The sequence below is a fragment of the Pseudopipra pipra genome, chromosome 13 (assembly GCF_036250125.1).
Source record: "Pseudopipra pipra isolate bDixPip1 chromosome 13, bDixPip1.hap1, whole genome shotgun sequence".
Classification (NCBI taxonomy): domain Eukaryota; kingdom Metazoa; phylum Chordata; class Aves; order Passeriformes; family Pipridae; genus Pseudopipra; species Pseudopipra pipra.
The window spans coordinates 5,954,834-5,977,359 of NC_087561.1; the positions used below are offsets into that span (position 1 = coordinate 5,954,834).

At 43.4% G+C, this 22,526-nt stretch overlaps 1 long non-coding RNA gene across 1 annotated transcript in view; it reads left to right on the plus strand.

Moving 5' to 3' along the window:
* The first annotated feature begins 1,441 nt into the window (after positions 1 to 1,441).
* LOC135421385 (uncharacterized) overlaps positions 1,442 to 22,526 on the plus strand; it is a 36,728-nt gene continuing 15,643 nt past the window's right edge. Inside the window, exon 1 of the long non-coding RNA XR_010433980.1 lies at positions 1,442 to 1,733. This is a non-coding gene — a long non-coding RNA (uncharacterized LOC135421385). The remainder of the gene's footprint in view (positions 1,734 to 22,526) is intronic.

Genomic DNA, 22,526 nt, shown 5'->3' on the forward strand with positions numbered 1-22,526 from the left:
CTGTTGTTATTGTCAACATTCATAGACTCAATTAGGTTGGAAAAGATCATCAGGTTCAACTATTAACCCAGCACTGGTCCACCACTGAGCCCTGTCTCCAAGTGCCACATCTACATGGGTTTTAAACCCCTACAGGCATGATGACTCCACCACTTCCCTAAGCAGCCTGTTCCATAACCCTTTCTGTGAAGAATTTCTTCCTAGTATCCAATCTAAACCTCCCATGACACAACTTGAGGCTATTTCCTCTTAATCTATTGCATGTTGCTTGAGAGAAGAGACCAAGCCCCATCACTCCAACCTCCTTTTGGGCAGTTGTAAAGACTGATAAGGTCCCCCCGAGCCTCCTTTTCTCTGGGATAAACACCCCCAGCTCCCTCACCACAGCAAATCTTACACTGTTGTAGAATGGTACTAAACACTGAAATGACAGGGGCGAGGTGAACTGCTAGCAGCACATTTGCATAGGTGGGAAAACCAAATGAGCACTGTTAAAGCTGAAGTAAAAACCCCAGTGATACAGCAGACTGTAGTAGGTTACAAATTAGGAGAAGCTTAAATATGTGTGGATATTTTATAACTCCATCGTAGGATAATTTAAAGCACAGGCCAAGCAGCAGTGAGAAAAGACTTAGGGATATAATTTTTACACAGTGTTTAGTCATATATTAAATGTTTACAATATACCCCTTTCTCAGAACCCAGCCTACAGGGAAGAATATTCTGCTTCTGTGGAAAAGTGCTTGTCTGAGTGAGAAAACAGGTCAGGAGGGGCTTATTTACCCTCTGTGAAAAGATTATGATGCTTGCTAGGAGGGGCAGGTTGGAGGGGGCCATCTAGAATAGTTGGATACAACTCCAGGTAGTGACTGGAGGTCATAAATAAATAAAATCAATAAATAAGTAGCATCCTGGAATTTGTTCCCAACACTGAATATGTTGTAAATTGGGTGCTAAAGCAGGAGATGTGTGTGCCTGTAAAACAAGCCCAGCTATGAAGAGAACTGTGTGCAGAGATGTGCTTGCAACTGTGATTCAGCTGTACACAGGAGGTGGGGTGGGGTGGGGTTGTGATGCCTCCCATATGCTCTTACCTCCTGTTCTCCTGCTACCTGTGGTGGTCTTCCAAGTAGATTTACTTCCTAAATAAAGACTACTGGACAGTAAATGTAAATTGCTGTAATAATTTACTCACTCCTGCTGTGTTTACCATAAACCTTGGATAAGAATAGTTGTACATTTAGGAAGCCTGACTGCCTCCTAAATCACGAGAACGAGAGATTCTATTGGGTGATAAATACTGCAAATTAAAGCATTCATTTCTTGTAAATGTTCAACAATTTCAGACTGGCCATGATTTTCCTTTATTTTTGCAGGTACCAAAGTGGGGCACTTAACAGAACGATAACCTCGGTGCTTGCCCAGTCAGGGTTGGAAAGCACACAGAGCCTTGTCTTTCTGTTGAACTCTGTAAACCCAGATCTAACCTACTGTACCATTGCAAATGCAACTTTCTTTTTCTTTGTTGAAGGGACAACATAACCAGGCCTTTCTTACCCAACAGTGCAACTGAAGGACCTGCCGTGCTGCACCTGGATGTGGTGGAAAGTTTGATGGCTTCAGCAGCTCTGAACTGTGCTCCAGCTGCCCAGCATGATGTCTGCTTAAAAGGGCAGCTGTGCAACCAGGGAACACACCTGATTATTTCCTGATCAGGGCTGTCCTGCGTAAAGGTACGCTGCTATTTTAAACCCCTGTCACTGCAGTGGTGTGGATGCCTTGTAACCGTCTGCTCTTCTTTCCGTCTGTCTGTCACCGGATGGCTGTTGTTGATGATTTATAGGATGATATTTCAGACCTCATTAACTAACATAAGAGCATCTATGTGCTAATTTCATCCTGTCAAATATTATTTGTGATAAACATGCTGGTAGTTTCACCCAGTGGGGTTTATTGACTAAAACAGCAATGAGGCAGTGCCCACACACTGATCTGGTGGGTCTGTCATTAGTGAGCAGGCTGGTGGATACAGCCCTGCTCAGCCATCATGTGCTCATGGAACCAGCCCTGCTCAGCATCTGTCAGATGAGAGAGCCCCATTCAGCAATCCATGCTACTGTCAATGGAAAGGTAACACTTGGAGCCCTCCCTTTCCCTGATAATTTCCAGTGTCTTTAAAAGCAGACTCATAGCACAGCTCCATATGTGGGTATTTTCTTTTTATCTTAAAGCTCACGCCAGCATTCGTAGCTCAGGCAACAAAATGTTATTTATTTCAAGAGCTACTGAGGTACCATCTGTTAGCAAAGCAAGAAAAATAGCAGTTTCTGAGGGCACAGCTGGTCTCACGGCTCCTGGCTTTGGGTGCTGGGACCCACCTTTCCTTTCAGTAATGCTCCACACTTGCTCCAAACTATGGAATGATTGGGGGTGACACCCTCAACATACTTGTTTTTCTCTGTGCTACCAGAGACTACTTTTGATGTGTGGTTTCTAGAGAAGATTCAGGAAGCAAGGCTAGGTTATTAATCCCACATTCCTATTCAGGGCAAATTGCTTTTGCCAGGAAAGGTTACGTTAAAACAGTGCTTGTCTTACAGCCAACTCCAGAGAGGCCAAAATCAGTGAGCAGAAACTCCAGAGAGCAACAAGGCTACAGGACAGACTCTGCTCTGTTTCCTGGCTGGCCGGTGAGGCTGAATGCAGACAGCATCCCTGGCAGCTTAGGATGAGACTTCATTTTTCTCTACTCCAAAATAACTACAGCCCATATGGCATTTGCTGACACTTGTAAAACTAGAAAATGATCCAACTTCCCTGCAATGGGAGTGCTGGGGTCAAAGAAAGAAGGTGGTGCTGGAGAAGGCTGCACATGCAGGGCTGAGGATAGGTGAGATGCCTGTGAGATCCAGCCTGTAAAGCTATAGGGGAAAGCTTCTGGAGAGGACTGTTTCCTCTACAGGCTGCTGGTGGGGATGCCTGCAGCAGGAGCACCTTCACCATATCTTACACTCCCGCTTGCCCTGGGCACAGAGCAAGGAGTGGGCAGCTGAGCACTAAGGATTTGTTACAGGACTCACTTAATGCTGTTGTACAAGCTGTGGTACCAGCCTGGGATGCTTGTTAGGAAGGCAGGCTGTTGGTGCAACATAAATAACAATAAATCCTGCTGAAATAGCTATTCTGTGGCTAAATATTTCCAATATTTAGAAAAAGAGTTCTATGTATTTATTAAAGGCTACAACTGCTGTGGTGAGGATTGGTACTGCTGGTACCCATCTAGATGAACAGATGGTGCTTCTCCTGTGTTTTGTTACTGCTGTCACAGATGGGAGAGCTCCTGTTTGAGGAAAGCCCTGTTTGGCAAGTGTTACCTGCTGGGGTTTGGGATGAAGAAAGTAGCCTGGATGTCAGGTCCTGGCAATCTCCGTCCAAGACTCCATGACCACTGACATAGATGGGCACTCTGTAAGCATCACCAGTAGATAGGGCAAAGCTAGGTTAAAAAAAAGGTGTTATAAGCCTTCTGTGCCAGCTTTTAGTCACCTCTGATGTTTCACCACAGCCCAGGCAGATTTGCAGAGGGAGGGAGGCTTTTTAAAGTGTGTCATCTTTTGCACGTGTGCATGCTCCAATACTGCAGGGCAGAGTGTGTGGCACCACTGCTGTTAAATCCATCCTAGCAGAGACCAGTGAGTCCTATTTGGCTGCTGCTCCAGCAAGGGAAGCCTTGCATTGCTCCCACTGTTCCTCAACCTGCATCCAGCAGCCTTCAGCATCCGCCCACAAGACCTGACTGCAATGCCCTGGGTTTACCCACATATTAACGCATAGGGCACATCCAATCTGAAGGAGAATCTGTGCCTGGGCCCTTATCTTGCAAACCCAGGTAGCTGAACTTTTGTACTGCAAAGCCATGTGTGGCTTTTATCCGGGCAGACTTGTATTGGAGTGGCCAAAGCTGCTGTGGAGTGCACTGGGGAGGAAGATTTTTGGAGTAATTTCCAGGGTCCTTCCCACCTTGCTCCCCAGGCCACTCTAAAAGCTTTGTTTTGGCACATCATAAAAGCCATGGGTGGTTTGGCAACCAGACAAGCCACCGGTTGTCTTGTCTCAGTAACCCTGCCTGCATTACCAGCTCCCAGCTTAAGCTCCTGTGCTGGCTGGGTGCATCTCCTGACGCTCACTGAGGCTGTCATGTTGCCAGAGAAATGTTTCAGCAGCTGCAGTCTGAGTCCAACTGCTCTTAAAATCCCATTTACAGGATTTCCTCTCTGCTTTGCAGGGAGACAGTCCTAAGCAACGTGCTTAGTTGCTTGACAGGCTCTTCTGGCAGCTTCAGCAGTGAAATGCGGCAGAAAAAGGGCAGGATGGCCCTTGATCCTAAAATATTCTTGTTCTTCTCTGCCTATCATTGATTCTACCGCTCAATTTCCCAGCAAGAGTAAGTCTAAATAATTTAAAGGTAGGGATCCTTCCTACTCTGAAAAGCTTCTTAATAGAATTGTAGCTTGAAGGAACATTTTTCATTTTCTTAATCAAAGTTCTGGAGATGATCATCAATATCAGCACTTCTCCAAAAGTCACAAGCCTAGAATTGTTCAGGATTTATTTTTATTTTTATTTCTATTTTTTATATAATTTGAATGCACAACCGAAATAACGAGAGTGAAATTAAAAAGAATTGAAGCAAATGGGCTTTGTTTCCACAGAAGTCTGTTAATGAGCAGAGTATTGATATTCACTTTAGGAATGAGCCTTGGAAAGTTCGGTAATAGGATTTCTATTTTAACTCTCCTGCCTTAAATCTTAATTTACCTCTGCAGCACCTCCAGTTTTCAGAAGAACAAGCAGTAAAGAGGTTGTTCTTTGTCAGGAGATGCTTCAGGATATTTCTGTATGTTGGCAGAGGGACACGCAGGCTTCTCAAGGGATTGCTTTGGGTCCCTGCACCAGCATCCAAACTTCTGAGTGCCCTGCTCTGAACTGGACATGCAGGTGCTCGGGGATGCTCAGCTGGCTCAGTTACAGCCTGCCAGCTCCATACCCCCTCAGACCCTTAGGAATCCATTTTTGTAGATTTTTATTTGATAGCCTGATGGAAGCTATCAAGCTATTTTTTTCAGGATTTTTTTCTTTTCTGATAAATTTCACTTACCATATTTACACAAAGACCTCTCTGTCCCCAGATCTGATCCAGCAGTCCCTGCTCTTTGCCCAGCTCCACGTCTCGCTGTGGGCACTGAGCCCCATCACGCCGGGCACGAAGCCTCTGTGATGCACCCACTCTTGCCTTCCTGTGTTTTCCAAACGTCCCCATCACTTAACTACACCAATTTAAAGAATAACACTCAGATGATTCTCAGTACCATCTGCCTAAACATTGCTTTTTCTAGGAAGTCAATTAAGCTATAGTGCTTCTTTGTAGAGAACGATGGCTGCACTCTGATGAGAAATGCACTTGATAATTTAATAGGCATTTTGTCTTTTTTCTAACAAGCTGTGTTGATTTCTGAGAGGTCTGCTATTCACTAAGGGAGGAAAATGTATGAACTGAAGTAAAACATAGAAGATTCATTAATGTGAAGAATGTTTAATCTCTGCAAACTAAAAATAAAGCTTGTGAGCTATTTAGATTATTGGCATTTCTGAAATTTCTTTATTATTCAGATGTTAAGACAGTGTGTGGGACAAATGGCAGCTATTTAAATTAAAAAGAATTGTTTTGAAATAATGGAAATAATAATGTTTCTACTTTTGAAGTAAGAAAAAGAATACTTCCAAGGTCAAAATCAAAATGTTCAGTGATTTTTCAGGGCTCCAGTTTGAACGAACCGGTCCCAGGCTGCGAGAGGACTTTTTGACATTTCAGTTCACAGAAGTTTTTGACTGTTTTTGGAATGTGGCAAATCTTCGAAGTCTCAAATGCAATATGATTGGAAAACTCTTTCCCACTCAGGCCTGGTGCTTTAATTGACCGTCTGTGGCAGAACTGTGGAGCTGGTTGTAACAGCCAGGTGGGCTTTAGCCAAGGGCGGTGACTCCTCAGCCTGGCAATCACACTGAAGGTGGTTTCAGTTGAATGTTTTCCATCTTTGGCCCCTACACAGGTTGGATTTTATGGAAGCGATTCTGAAAATGAGTTAGCTTATCAGTTAGAAAACAAATGGGATTTTATTTTTATTTACTTTAGAGCGGTGTTAGCACATCTAGCTGTGCACAGGCACAGCAATGTTTGTTGGCAGATGGTGAGTCTGAGGCTGAAAACTGCTCCTGGGAGAGCCTTTTTGGGCTGGGGGAGAGCAGCAGTGTTTTGCTGTGCTGACAGCCTTGGCCCTAACAACTGCGAGGGTGTGATGACTGAGGCTGCTTCACCCCTCCTCTCTGGGAAACACAGCAGAGTTTTTCCCTGGGAGAGGGCTGGGAAAAGCCCAATAATCCAGTTGACTGTAGCACAGTTAGTAAACAACAGAGCAAACTTCATAAAGGACACCAGGTTTTAAGATGCTTTTAGTTAACTTGAGAGCAATGTAAGGTTTATGTAGCAGTTAATAATGTGGTATAGGCTCCTTACAGGTTTACTGGTCTCTATATCGTGAAAGTTACAGTTCTTGCTACTGAGCTGAAAGCTCTGAATATAATGTCCTGAGACTAAACTCTGCTGCTTTTTGAAAGTGAGTGTATGGAAATGCCAGGGAGAAGAACAGGGTGTAAAACTGCTGGGATTATGCCTGAAACAAGAGCAAACAGACAGATTTCATGTTTACGGCACTGAAGAAATGTGAAATGGCCATCTGCCACAGGTTCATGTGAGCTCTCAAATGGTACTGTGAGGTAAAACAATATTGTGATTTAACCAGAGGGTGAGTAATGCTGCTTCTGGCAGCTGCACAGGAGCTGGAAATATTTGCATAGCCTACACCTAAGGATCTTCTCCGGATCCTGCTGGCAGTGCTCCTTTGGAAATGTCAGGTGCCTGGAACCTGGGCAGGGACCCAAATGCTGGGTCCTGGGGCTTAAAGGGCCAATGTTGTTCTGATGCTGGCAGAGATTCCTCACCTGAACAACACCCAACAGAAGCTCCTGGAAAAACCCCAAATACCTTTTAATTGAAATGCATGATTTGGTTTTAAAAAAGCCAAATGTTACTGCAATAGTTGAGGTGAGGACTGAATGAAATGGAGCTGCTTCATTTGATTAAAAGCTGTAAATTAGTTTTGAAACAGGATTGAGTCTTGTGGCTGGACAGGACCAAACTCTAAGTCCCTGTGCTGGCATCTGCCATTGGACACCATGGGACTTCGTGCTGATCTTGCTTGAATCATATGGTTTTAATCTGCATTTTATATGGCAAACCCCCTCCCTGCTCTTCCCCTTTCTATCTCAGAAATGACATCTTCGAGTTTAGGTAAAGGCTGTAATTCCCCTGTTCCCAAAAGACCCTTCTGAAACATGTACACCATTCAAACACTGCTTTTAGTCATCCCTTCCCAGGGTGCAGGCACAGCTCAAGGCCAACTTGGCATGATTGTAGTTCCGAGTGATTAAAATTTATGGTGGCTAATCTGCCAGAAACCATAAGTTAGAGCAGCGTTTGGCTGATCAAGTGCATTATCTGATAACTGCTGGTAACTTCTGCTGTGTGATCTACAGCCTGATTCAGAGGGAAAGGTATTTAACCTGCAGCAGCTTATGAGACTAGAAAGAAATAATAAAACCCAATGTAGACTTAAGGGAAAAAGATAAAACAGAAGTTATTGGAAAGCAGCTGGTGAAACGGTTGAGTTGTTACAGCATCAGCAGTAATCAACAGCCCTGCTAAACTGTTGGGCTGCGTGACCTTGGCTGGGAGCAGATATGGAATGGGGGAGTCTAAGTCAGGCTAGCAAAACTGCAGGCAAATGAGGAGATAAAATAGCAGCCTTTCAAAACTGATCCTGTTCAAGGGCACCAGAAAGGATTTCCAAGGCGAATTTTTTTTTTTTTTTTACAGAATTTAATTAAAGTGCTTTGAAATTTCTGGGAAGCGAAAAATTGCTTGGCAGGATTGTTGGATTTTGGCGCAGTGAAGGCTGAAGAGTGAGCCCTCGCTGGTGGCCAGGAAGTGGAAATGTGCTTGGCTGGGTCTCATTTTGGAAAGTCTCAGGATCGCCATCAGCAATGTAGGCATCCCAGGCATGGAGGGATAGTAGGAGGCAGGGATCAGCAGGCAGCCATAGACAGGCTTGGCTTTGGATGCTGCAAAGCTCCGTCTTTCCCACCCTACTCAGCAACCATATAAGGTTACTTTGACTCATTTCAAAAATCTTCTGGAGATGATGTTGGTCATCAAAGCTTCTCACAGCCTGCCTGTGGAGAAGCATTAAACAATTTATGCACTTTTCCTTCAGCCTGCCACAATGTTATTTATGTTCCCATTTCTGCTGCTGTGGCTGTAGCTCTGCGTGGAGGGGTTGGGTTTGGTGCTGCTCTGACCACACACAGCGAGACAGGACACAGTGGCCTTCCCATCCCTCCTGCCACCTATTTGCTGCTGTGTGGTCCCTGTGTTTTCTAGGTCAGGCTGCAATTTACTCAGAGGTTCATTCAGCTAATGGCCCATGCAGTGCCAGCTTGAGGATGAGGGACTCATTGCCCACCTCCAGGCAATGAATCCAGCAGCCCTTTGCCATCGCTGCGCATCGCGTCCCATTGAGGAGGGCTGAGGTAGCTTTGCTTTAGAAAGGGGAAATGTGCTGATGAATTAGGAGCAGTGACAGGCTCCCAAAAGGACTTGACCTTTCTTTTTAATAAGGTGGTTTTCTTTGTAACCTCCCCATCATTTTTAATAAGCTCTTGTGCTGTCAAAGCCACACTTGGCTATCTTTCTCATTTTCCATCTGCTTATGAAAAGGGGTTACGAGAGATGAATGTTTAAGAGGAGATTCTGTTGAGGATGGCTGCCCTGTGCAAGCAATCAGGGTTCCCATCTGGGGTTTCTCTGGTTGGGTTTTCCAAAATAATGTTTCTGAAATGGGCAGCACACCCGGGCACACGTGTATGGCTCAGGCTCCTTTCTGAAGGGGGCTTGAGGTAGAGGCCAAGAGAGTTGTTGTGGTAAGGTAGCAAAGAAAGGTTTATCCCATAAATTTAATTTTCTTTCTCTTCTTGTGTCTACTGGAACTGTACCTGTATTGCTAAGTGGGAATATGGTCCTGCTGCCTAGGGGTGATCACATCAGTCAATCTTTTTAGCAAGCTTTCTTCAAAAGGTTTAAGTGTGATATCAAAGTGATTCATCTTTAAATTCAATCTGAATGCTTCATCATGCAGAACTGGAAACTCTTGTTCAAAGCTGTCCCAAACAGTCCTGTGAAAGGCAGAAATTAGCCAGCAGATCGTCCTCACCATGTCTGCCTTGCAGTGATTTGTTGCAGCAAAATGAAACTGTTCAAAAGTAATAAATAAAAAAAAAAATCCTCTTCATCAGTGCAAGGAGAATGTAGTCTCTATAATTTATTATGGCAGTGACAAAGACATCTATTGCATGTGACTAGCTTTTGGATCCAGTAAAGATTTCCTACAGCTTCTGTCCTCTTCCTTCTTGCAAGACATTACCCTGGCCCAGAGATATTGGCCATGCCCTCCAGACCCAGCTCCCGCAGTGACCAACAGGAGCTATGTTTTTGGCTCTTTCTGCCTCAAGCAGCTTGTTAAAATGTAAGTCTCTTCCCAGATAAGTGAGAGGGACCCTTGCAGTGCATCACAGCAGTGTTGGTATCACAGTGTGCAGTGGTGCTTTTGTTTGCCCATGGGGATGAGTGTGTTGTTGCTGAAACTCATACAGCGTGTTCAAAAAGGAGAGGTACTTTGTATATTCCTGCTTCGCTGCTCTCAGTGAGTGACAGTCATCTGATTTAATTAAAGAGTAATTCTGCTAAACCTAAGAAGCATATTAGTCAATGATATTTCCTAAAGCTTTGTCTGGATAAATTTATATATTTTTTCCATTGTAGAAATACCTCAAACAAAATATGGAGCTTCTTTAGCCACTCTTTTTGCTTCTAAGAGTCTGAAACATCTTTTTTTTTTTTTTAATCTAAAAATAGCAATGAGACTTATGAAGGGCTGCAGTAGATTCAAAACAATTCCTGGTAGCCTTTCCAATGCAATATTCCTCCTTCTTTTCATGATGTCCCAAACCCTCTGTATGCTTGCCAGGCTGCCTTTTGTCTCACACTGCTTCAGAAAGCTGCAATGTCCCCCTGAAAGGGGAAACGAGCTGTGTGCCCTAAACCAGCCTGCTCTGCTATGTCCTCACTTGGCCCTGTGTACCCAGAAACACTCAAAGACTCATCTACAGCCGGCTCAGGGCAATGGCAGGTGAGGACATTGCCACAGGTCCTTGAGGGTGATGCTAAAGCCAGAAGAGAGATCGAGCCCTGCTCTCACCTCTCGCTTCCTACACATCACCCATGTTTTCTCAACAGCCCCTTGAGGCAGGGGGAGAAAAGCCCCCCAACTTCCTGGCTCTGACAGCTGCCTGGCCGTGGATAACACAGACATCAAGGCAGAAATAATGCCACCTCCAACCATAAGCTACCCTTGAAATTTTAATTGGGTTGTTACACTGAAATGAAATGTGCTTTCTACTTTTTAATGTGTTTATTAAGTTGGCATATATGATTTATTATATCCTTAATTATTAATTTTCTTGTTCATAAGTGCCTGGATTTTTTTGTAAATTATGAGATAGGGAAGTGTAATGCTGTCACAGAGGAACCTTAAGTGAAATGAAGAGTTTGGCTTCTTAATGCAATTTATATTTATGAGAAACTAATATAAGATGATTTTATATTATCAAAGTAATATAACAAATGCAAGATGATTAAAAGAATTATGGTCAGATAGGTCCAATATGAACTAATGTGAGCAGAAACTGAACAACTGTAGAATTTAGGCCCTAGTTTTGCAAAAACTCAATTTTGTGGGTAGGCAGGCTGTCCTGCATTAAGTCCCAAGTTTGAAGAAAGCTACTGAGCATTGCTCAAGGCTACCTAATATTCTGTTTTCTGTAAAGTAGGGTTTGATCTAAGGCAAAATTGGACATGGGATATATTCAAGCACAATTTTTGCTTGGACTCATTCTCACGAAGCTTTACCTACTGAGTGTTTGCAGAAGATGCTTGCCAAGAGTGTAGTGACCAAGGCTGGATTAAATTGATTTAATTCAAGTTCATAGTTTCTGGGGAGTTTTTTATACCACCATGGGTGAAAAGAAAGCTCAAGTAGTGGGTCTAGTTGTAACAGGCACAGACTACCTTGAATAGCAGTGAGTGTCATTCAGATAAGGAAAAGAGCCAGCATTATACCACTTCAATAAGTTACAAGCACAGGGCACAATTGACACTTTTATTAGTACAGGTGAGAAGTGTTCTGAGCCTGTACAGAACTTACTCCTGTACTTTCAGAGCTCCGTACTCGGTGCTCCGTCTGACTGAAGTTTCATAACCAAGTCATTCTGAAATAACTAGTCACTGCAGGCAAATAGAAGAAATCTACTTGAATCCCTTGCATTAAATGTTCCTTTAATTCACAGCAATTTCATTTTCATAGAACTGTATGTGCTGTATGAGGACAGCGATGCTTTCATTCTGTAATTCCAGTTCAAGGGGGAAAAAAGCAATAATAATTGAATCCCTATTTCAAACTACTACCTGACAAATATTTTTTTCCCTGATACAAATAAAGGAGTTGTCAGAATTCGCTTTTCTCAAATGTCAAGGTCAGCTAGAGGTTTGTAAATTAGTTCATGCCAAGAGAAACTAATGAACCAGTTAAAAAACTGATATAGAGGTTTGGCTCTGTGAACATGTTGGTTAATCATCTGACAGCCCACTAAATATGCTTTTGATTACTTTCTTGGCTTTATTTCTGTATTTAGTTTGAATAAATCATAGTCATACCTCAGTTTGCTGGGAGACACATATCTCCACTGGGGTCTTCTTGGAACCTTTTTTAGTTTTCTATTAAATAAGTATAAAGCTCTATACCAGTATGTGGAATAATCATAGCAGTTAGCATATAGACATTTTAGATACATTAATATCAGTGTAACATAAAACAGGAATACAGGTCATAGGGTTTTTTAAAGGAATAATCTACTCAAGTGAATGGGTAGCTCTGGTGGACTTTGCAAACACTGTGGGGTGATCATTTTCCAAGGACTAATACCCAAATGCTGTCACAACTATTAAAACTTCCCACCCACACTCTGGAGAAAAGAGAAATAAGGATTCAGTTACAGGCATCCATGGAAACTTCATCATCATAGAGCTCTGAGGATCCCAACAGACCTAAACCAGGCAAGGAGCAGGCAGCCTCCTTGCCAGGAGCAGGGGCCTGTCCAGACACTGGCAGCAGGAACATCTGAGGTATCTTTCCTCAGCTTGCTCAGTGTTCCAGACATTTTTAATTCTGTGCCATCACCTTGATGTCTTTTCATGGATTGTTTGAACCTCATTGCCTCTCACTGGAGAGGCAGTAGCAGATCTGCAGAGGCTGTAAAACCTTTGCCTGAGGTTTTCCTGATGACAACTTCATGACTGGGCTGTTTCCTCTACTGGTTTATTGCAGTGCTTTCCTCTCAGTTTTCATCAGCTCACGGAAAAATCACAGCCACTGGCTCATGAAAATGCAGATTTCTTTTTCCTCTCCTAATTCCAGCTTCATTTTTTCGTAAGAGGGGAATTGAGGTTTTAAGTCAATAGCTTGACTACATCTAATGTGAATTGATGGTAGACGCAAGCAGCTTAATACTGCATTTCAGCTCCTTCATTTCTGTTGGAACTCAAGTACATTCTTCAAAATCAATGTCCCCCAGGCGTGTGATGCTCTGCTGACACCCTGACAGATGCAGCTGATCCCTTTTACTGTGAAACACAGCAGTGCCAGTTCAGCCAGGAGGGGAAGAGTCCATCTGAGGATTACAGAGATGTGAGAATAGCAAATGGATGAGTCATGAGGACCCTCTTTCCACACCCTTGGGAAGAGGACACATCAGCACCCCAGCTAAGGGAGAGGATCCCCTGGATAGCTCTCAGAAAAGGCAGCTCAAGAATGAGAAGGCAAGAGGAAGTTTTCCCTCTCCCCAACCCTTCCTGTGGTGCCTGGATGTGGCAGCCAGGGCTGGACCACTCACCTGACAGACCTGGCCAGGGCTTCACCCACTGAGGAGACCAAGTCCCTCCACGGGATCAATGGCCACAGAGGGACACCCACTCCCAGGGATTCCTGGCATCTGCTTGTACTTCCAGCTCTCTGTATTTCTCAGATCAAAATTCCCACTGACCTCAGTGGCCCAGACTGCCAGGCCTTTCAGAAGGAGCAATTTAAATAAACACGTGATCTGACCTCCCAGAGGAGGGCACATAATTAAGTACTAATTTGAGCAACATTTTAAAAGCCATTATGGATTTTTTTTGCAGCTCAGTAACTACTTAAATGTCTGGCTCTAGGGCAAGAGAGTGATGTGCATTCTTACTGGATGGGGAAGGTGCTCTCTATGGGCAGTGTGTGTTTGGACACTTTTTGGTGGTGTTTCTGAGAGCTAAAGGAGAGAGTGGTTCAGTGCTATCTTGGTTTTGCAACACAGATGTATTTTAATCAGGACTAAATTGCTGACAGAGCATTGGAACATGACAATCTCACATTTGTTTCACTCATCACCAACACAAGTGATGAAACCAAAACAGATAATTAGAGCCTACAATAAAACAAAAGCATTTACAGTAGGTATTACTAGAGGAGAAAGTGGAGCTGATTTTTAATCACAGAATCATTAAGGCTGGAAAAGACCTTTCAGACATCAAGTCCAACCATCAACCCAGCACCACCGCCATGTTCACCATTAAATCATGTCCTCAAGTGCCATATCCACATGTTTTTTGAACACTTCCAGGGATGGTGACATTAGGGTCCCTCAACCCCTCATGACACTGGGGTTATGGTCTCTCCCGCATCCCTCATTAGTTAAGGACAGTGGGCAAGTCCCAGCAAAAGATCCCAAAGCTACACCCTGTAGCATTCATCTGACCTATCATCTCTTGGTGTTCCCCACAGGACAATTCTGCATTGCCTCACAGTTCAAAGAAAGCAGAATATCTAACAGAGAAGTAAAAACATTTCTCTGATTTAAGTAATTAAATGTTAAGGCCATTGAAAGAGAGCAGAAAATTTCATTGTACAGCAACAAAAAAAATTGAGCAAAGGAATGCAAAAAAAAAAGAAACTGGGTACAGTTTTATTTATCTATCTAAGGGCAGCAGGAAAATACTGATGTCACTGATGTTCTGACTGCAAAACATGGTCCTGTGTGTGAAGGATCAGCAAGCTGCTGGCTCCCCTGCCCCATGGCCTGTCCCTGTGTGGGCAGCTCACCGCAGGGACATTCTCACCTTTTGGCCTTTTCAGCTCCAGAACTCAGAAGCAGATATTTCTTTTGGAACATAAAGCTTACAGGGCTTCAGACGTTTTAAGAGCCCAGGCCAGTGTTGTGCTCATTAGTCAGAGAAGTATTTCTTCCTCCTCTGAAATCCTGAATCAGCTTTTGGTCTCAGATCTTACATCAGAGATTACCACTGGTTAATTGTGTTGGTTTTCAACAGTTCACTCTCTAGCTGTGTGTCCAACAGTGAATTGCCTAGTTAATCTCTGCAGTATTCCACATCCTGACCCTGCTACATTACCTTAAAACATAAAAAAAAAAAAAGCACAGGAATGACAACAAAAACAACGAAGTGGCTGCATCCCTGGGAGCCCTGAGACCTGTTACCTGGGGTGTGATTAACCACCTGCTTTGTGCAGTACTAGCAAGAGCACTCAGGGAAGAATTAGCAACCTGAGGAGAGCACAATTACACCTTAAATCTTGGCCTTGGCCAAGTGGCAGTCTACATTAATATATAATGGTATAAGCTAAATCAAGAAACATAAATAGAGAGGACTACCTTGCATTAGCTTCCACGTGGATCCAGAAGAAATGAAATAACGCAGTTTCTGATTTGGAAAAAAACTGAATCGAGGCCAGCTTTTTCTTGAAAGACATATCATAACTACTTATGTTAATAACTGCTAGTCCTGACCTAGAATAAAACATAGCTGGATTATTTTCTAATTGTTCTACAATTATGATAGAAAAACCAAAGGGAAATATGTATCTTTATTAAATGTGTACCATTACAGTGAACATCTGTGAGCTCTGAGTCAGGCAAAGTGACAGCTGGTGATAGATTGTGTTTTGAGGCTAAAAGTACAGATTTTGGGGCTGATAGTTGTTCCATGAGTGGTTTATTGTCTCTAACTTCAGCACTTTTTGATAGAGACCATGTCAGGTTGGGGCTTTTACAGCAGGTGAGGTGCACAGCCATGTATGGAACAGGAAGATGGGAGTCTGGGCATGGCTTTGTGCATACTGAGCTGGATTCAGGGCTTGCAGTGACCTGCACAGAGGCTCCTGGCAGCACTCTTACTGTGACAGAGTATGTGGAGGTTGGGTTCCACACTTGACAAACCTGTGAAAGAGCACGTGATGTTTTCTTACCAATAAAAGGGTGATTGAATGAACAGTTCTTGGTGACAACCCATTGCAGAAACCACACTGAAGAGGGATTACTGGATAGAAAGCAACGGCAAGATCACATAAACAAGCATTGCTAGAGGCATGGTAAGAGGTGTTGTGCTGTGCTGTGCTCAGAGGAAGGGCTGGGTTTACTGCAGCCCAAATCCCTGTGGGAAAGACAGAGAACTAGCGAGACACACGGATTTTCAAGCAAACACTCAAGTGCAGCATTGATGTTAACCCCTGTCAGGTCCCCATATGACTCCAAGTGGCCAGGCTCTTCCTCACTACCTGCTTGATTCACACCATTGCCCTAATTAGCCTAATTGGGACCCAGCCAATTCCCCTATTGCTCCTTGTTAAATTAGTTTCACTCAGGTAGGGGCAGTTGGAGATTTGTGGCTGGTGAGCTCTGCCTGTGGGCTGCAGTTTTTCTTGTTTGGGCTACTCTGTCCTGACATTTATAGTGGCACTTTAGGGACTCCTGGCTCCCTGAGTGCCCTGAGGTGCCTTTGACCCTTCAAGCTGTCACAATTCCACAGCAGTCTGGCTCCTCTGGATCAGCTGAGCCAGCAGCATCCAGCACCTGCTCCCAAGAGGACAAGACTTGCCCCCTCACGTTTCAGTAGAAGGTAAGATAATGAAAGTTCAGTGTCCTATGGTTGTGCTTGGAGTGTGCAAGCCTGTGTCTTTCCAGCAGTTTTCCAGGGGAGATGGTCTCAGCAGGTGGTTGCTTTCCAGCTTTGTTCTTCCTGCTCTGTCACAGGGCAGTCAGGCTGATCTTTGTGGATGAGCTGTGGCAGTGCTGTGGGAGGTTGTGTCTGCTCCAAGGCCCATCCAGCCTGCGTGGGCTTTCACACCCACTCTGCCTCTGAGGGTGGGGGTACTACTTGGCCCTTTCTCTCTGTAGTGAGAGGTAGAGGCACAAGCCCAGTGAAGCCTTCCTGGTTATCTGCCTTTCTGGTTTGGGGGCATCTGGAGCAAGTTCAGCTGCAAAGACATAGATGGACCATGGAGATCTTATAGTTCAACTTGAGATTGTCATTCAGAAGTAGTGGGGTAATTATCTTTCTAAATTTGTGTGTTTTGACAATGCAGAAAACAATTTAGAGTCAAACAGGGGTCAATTGACTTGTTTTGTTCTTGTTCTAGAATGACAAAATGTGAATTATTACACCATCAGTGTGGGAGGGTTGATGGTAAGCAGAGAAATGTGTCAAGTCTCTGTCCTGCCCGGAATGAAGACTTCACCTTTGTGTGCTCTGGGTTCAGTTTATTGAAATACAGCAGGCAGCATGAAAAGCAAATAGGATCTCTGTGCTAGGTGTGCTTGCAAAGAGACACGGGTGAAAACCAAAATTCAGGTGGGGAAATCACTGAACGAGCTTAGCTTATGAAGAGGCTGGTTGCTTTGCTGAAGGATGGCAGGTGACAGAAGAGGTGAGAGAACAAGGGTGCCTGAACAGGGCCAGCAATTGATTTGGCTGTAGGAAGTGTGTTTGCAAAGGCTAATCTCTGAAAATAATTGGCATGACCAAATCCATCTCTTAATTCATGTACAGTCAGGCTACTGCCTAGTATATCCTGCCCATCTCACTTAACATCCAAGAGCTAGCAGCAGTTTGTGCCAGGAATATGGGATGACTCATTTGAGCTGTTTTGTTTGAAGAAATCAGGTCCCTTTTTGCGCTGGTTATTCTGAAGCCTTTGTCTCTCTCACTGAGAAGAGCAAAGTATGCCCAGAAGATGTGGAAGGGTTTTTTTTCGATATGCAAATAATGTCCTTCACTAAGTTTATTCTTTGTCTAAGTAGAGGTAAAGGGTGCCCTCCATGTTTTGACAAAAGGTGGTATAGCACATGCACACCAGGCAAGAAGTTGTTCTTAGGCTGTCTATGGCTGTCACCTAATTTAGCATCACAGGATAGTTGAGGTGAGCAGGCAGCTCTGGAGATGGGACAGTCCAGCCCTTCTCGGAGCAGAACCAGCTAGAGCAGGCTGTCCTGTGCCATCCCCACTTGGGTTTTGAGTGTGTCCAAGGTCAGAGTCCACAACTTCTCTGGGCAACCTGTTCTTGTATTTGACTACACTCACAGTAAAAACAAACAAACAAACAAAAAGCTTTAACTTTTAAACAAAACTGACTATATTTCAGTTTTGTCCTGTCACTGTGCCCAGAGGAGTCCATGGGGCAGAGTTCTTTGCTGTCACTCCATCAGGTGTAAGATCCCCATGGAGGCATCTCAAGTCTGAATGTATTTTTATCTTTTCCAGAATATGTGATTCAGCTGCCAAACTTGGATAAGCACAGATTGTTATATCCATCTTTTCCCCTCTCATCCCCCAACACCACATTTTTATTGGTCTGTTCTTGCCAGCTGTTGCTCTATTTGCTATCACCCTCTTCCAGAGGACTGGATGATTTTCCTGGATGCCAGTCAGCCTCCTGTGCCCTTCACATCATCCTCTTTCCTGTGGCATGTATGCTCCTGGGCTGAAGGGTGATAGTGGTTTGGTGGTCAGCTTGAAATTAAGTACCCAAAAGCTGGCCAGACCTTGGGCCAGGAATGGAGTTTTTTTCCTGAGGAGAAGAAGGAGATAAACTTGACCTCCCCTAGTACATATGTTCAGTAAGGCAGCAGCTGTAGAGCTGCCAAGAGGAACCCAGGAGAAAAGTGAAATGTGTGGCTTTGGGGGTTTTTTCCTCTGTTTTCCAATAGAAGGAGGCATTCTTCATCTAGCACAGTAAACTACTAAGCCTCTAGGTCATAAAAAAATTAAATAGTTTAAATAGTAAAATAATAATTTTAAACCAGGCACAGAGTTGGCATTGCAGCTCTGCTCCCCCCAAGAGCTCTGTGTGTGCTCTGGAGCTGGCACTTGCAGAACTCCATTATTCCCGACAAGTGCTCAAAGCAGGAATTGGCCCTTGAAAAGAGTCGTGGAAAATAATCCCAGAGCTGGCAGGCTCAGCCAAACAGGATGGGCTCCTTCCAGGCTGAACCCTGTGAGTAGGTGGGGCTGGGGACCAGCTGGAGATATTGTCCAGTTTCTGTAACCAAGTGTGTTCATCCATATCTCTCAAATAAGAGGAGTACTGGTTCACAGCTCCCATGTCCTCAACATCTACTTCTCCTGCTGGGATCAGAGAGAGAAGGCAGGCAGAGGTTCAGGGCTTCACAATCATGTTCCTTTAGAGCAGCAAAATCTTTATTTAGACAAGGAGCTGAGAAGCTGAACCTGAAAATAAACAGGTTTTATCCTTTCATATCTGATTATTTATTTTTTCCCTCACAAACAAATATTCTTTCTTACATGTAAATACCAACATTTCCTTCAAAAAACTTCCAGTAGAGGTCTGAAATCTTTGTGTCTCCAGAAAGTCACATTATTTGAATAATTCCTGCTTCAGACAGGCATTTAGGAAACAAAGTTGTCTGTAAGTAAAGCATTCCCTTTTTCGCAGTGAAGAAAGCAGTACTTTGAAGATTATAACTCTCAAACATTCATGGTTTTTACAGCTGTGCTTATGCTGCATTCATATTTCTACTGGAAATGACAATTTTGTGTTTAAGGAGTTGTCAAACTGTTTTTCTGTTGACTGAAATGTTGATGTTGCAAGTCGCATAAAGCAAGTGGGAAACTCTAACCCCAGGATAGCTAGCAAAGTTTTAATACATGTCGAGGGCTGAGAAAAGCATAAAATTTCATAATTGTTTTGTAAATCAAAATTCTTTCCCCAAAGCCCTTCCCCATTTCAGCAGCTGCTCTAAATTTCTCTGTTTGGGAATTTTGTAATAGTTTGAAACATCTCTCTCCGATCCTGTGCCATCAAGCATGCTGATCTGCTTTTTGGTTTATTAGCTTAAAATGTCTTATAGATCTGTGTCTTTATTTCCTTGCAAGTCAGGCAGAACCCTGAAGTTTCTCTTTCCATGTTTGTGGCTGTTATAACCAAAAAGAAATAAATTTTGCCCAGTTTAACAGCCATGACCTTTTCAATCTCAAGTGCTTGTACTGAATTCCATCTGAGTTAGCAATTTTTCCTCCAGCACTCAGAAAAAACTCTCTGCCCTATGAATAACTTTAACAAATGCAAAAACTGGCTGCTAATCAGACACAGAAATGTCTGCATTTGGTGAGATTTGTAAAGCTGGTGGCTCTCAACATGTGCACTTCTGCCAAAGGGCACCTGGGAAGGAGGTGAGCTGGTATTTGCAACCAGGCTGTTCTGCCACAGAAACATCTGGGGCAAGGAGTTGATTTGATCAGTAGAGCTTAAGCAGCACTTAATTTGTTGCTATTGACCTTCCAGCAGAGGCACCAGTCACTGTGATCAAACACCAGGCTGTTCAACCAAGATTAAAGGTGCCTACTTCTAATTTCCTTTGCTAATAACATGGCCAAACTTGTTGTGGTGGACAAAACGCCCACACACTGTGAGGGAAGAAGGCATGAGAGGACAGTGAGGTGGACTAAGAACTGGCAGATCCCAGAGGGTCCTAATCAGGGCCACAGGATCTAGCTGGGGACCTGTCACTAGTGGTGTCCCCCAAGGTTCAATACTGGGCCCAGGACTGTTTAGCTTACTCATCAGTGGACTGGAGAGCGAGGGGTAGCTGAACCAATGTTTGGCTGGTGGGCAGTTAGTCTGGCAGGGGGAGATGAAACCAGCAGAGATACTCCCTCTGTCCTAAGCAGGCTGAGACACTCTGTGTTTGTTTTTGTAGCCTTACACAGGAAAAAAAAAGACTAGTTATTGTGAGAAATGTGCCATATGTTATTGCATATGGCTGAAACATCTGCATATGTAACCAAGGATCTGATATATGTGATGAGTTTCTGGTGCAAATTTAACAGTGAAGGAATTAGCTTTTGGAAATTTTTTATTCATTTTTTTTAAAACTCTGAGGGAAGTCAACCTTGGCTTCATCTTCATGGGATTTCATAAAACCTACAGGGACCAGTACACATAGACTGTATAGATGTTTTCACACCTTCAATTATGCCTTTTGTCCCTCAGTACTTCCTATGACTCATAAAAGTAGTATAATATAAAGAAATCACAGTGTACTGCACATCCAATGGTGACACTGTTAAGGTAAAGAATTTAATAGAGTTACAAAAATAAGCTGGACAACAACAAAAAAATCTGTAGTTATAGCAGTTCAGATAAAATGGGATAAAGAAAACTGCTCTCGTGCTTAAAGCTGTCACTGATAGCCCAGCTGACTAGTTAACCCAAGACATCCAGGAGCAGTTGTCACAGGAGATCTGTTCATTGTGCATGTAAATCCTTCTATTTTCCCCAAAGTTACAGTGTCTTTATCAAGAAGGAGCTTATAAAACACTGGTTTTGTGTTGTGTTCATACAGCTCCCAGCACAAGGGAATCTCCCATCCTGGCAAAAATTGTTAGACTAGAATGGTTAGTAAAAATACGACATATCAGGAAATAAACTGATATTTGTCTAAATTCCCACTAAGCTAGGGAGATGCCATGGGGATCTGAGGGATAAAGTGCTTCTCCTTGCTGGAGAGATAGATAGAGCTTTTCACATGAAAGCAAAAAGTTCCTGCTCATTCAGTTGTATTTGTGGTGCAAAATTCTCAATCACATGTAAATTCCCCTGAACTTTTAAGTCAGAAGTCATAGATTCACAGAATTGTTTAGATCGGAAAAGAGCTCTGGGATGATCGAGTCCAACTCTTAACCCAGCATTGCCACACTCATCACTAAACCATGTCCCTAAGTGCCACATCCCCAAGTCTGTGGATCTTTCTTGTTTCCACCTTTCAGGAGTGGCTTTGTGGGTTTTAATCCCTTAAACTTGCGGGGTTTGCACTTGCTCCAGGGAAGTGCCTGCTGTGCTGTGGGCTCAGATGGGCAAAGGGGTGGCAAGGAGACTGGGGGAGTTGCCAGGCACTTCTGAAGTATTCCACTCATACAAGTCCCTCCCCATGAAAGAGTTGCCTGCCCATCCAGGCATCGCTCACAAACCTCTCCAAATAACTGCATAGTTTCAAGACAGCTATAATTGGGTGTAATAAATGCTATCGTAATGAAATCTCCTCATAATGGGGATACTTTCTCCTTAATTCAGTATTAAAATGATCTATTTCAATATTGAATCAACACTTTAGAAAAATCAATGAAAAATACATTGTAAAGCTATCTGATTTGTGGATGATCTTAGGTGAAAACCATTGATAAATGAGAGAAAAGACCCCAGACTGAAGCACTGTGCTTCAAAATAACACAAAGTAAGAAATAATATAGCATCAGTTTATTCAGTATTGCTTCCAATCTGCTCTTATATGTCAGAGATATGAGAACATATGATTCCTACAGAAGGTTTCTTGGATGGCAAAAATTCCTAGATATTACTTGAATTATGTTCCAATAGCTCAGCATTTGTGGAAGGTGTCATCTAATTAAACCAGAATTTTAAAGTACCAGACAGCATGAAGACCAGTAATAAGAGAGCAAGATCCATCTGTATTACAGATGGGATGTGCAACTCTAATAGTATGGCTTCAGGCAATGTTTAATTGAGTAGTTAAATTATCTTTTCCAGACGGGAAAATAAATTATTGCTCATCTCTCCAATTTATTTTAGCTTCTCCACATTCTGTTTCCTGAGGGAGTGCTGAGGGAGTATGGGACATCCCCAGATATGCCTGGGATGATTTATTCTCCCCATGCACCATAATTCCCCCTTCAAGGAGGATGTCTTGTATGCATGTGGAAGTCGGTGTGTACGTAACTGCTCTATTCTCCTCTTTTCTTGCAAGAAATGTCTGCTTAATCACTGTGGTGCTAATCACAGCTATAGGTTACGTGTGTGAGTGGTTTTATACATATTCTTTTTGAAAATGCAGGAGAGAAAATTACTGGTTCAGCATCCTTCAGTCAAATCAGGAGCGCGCGT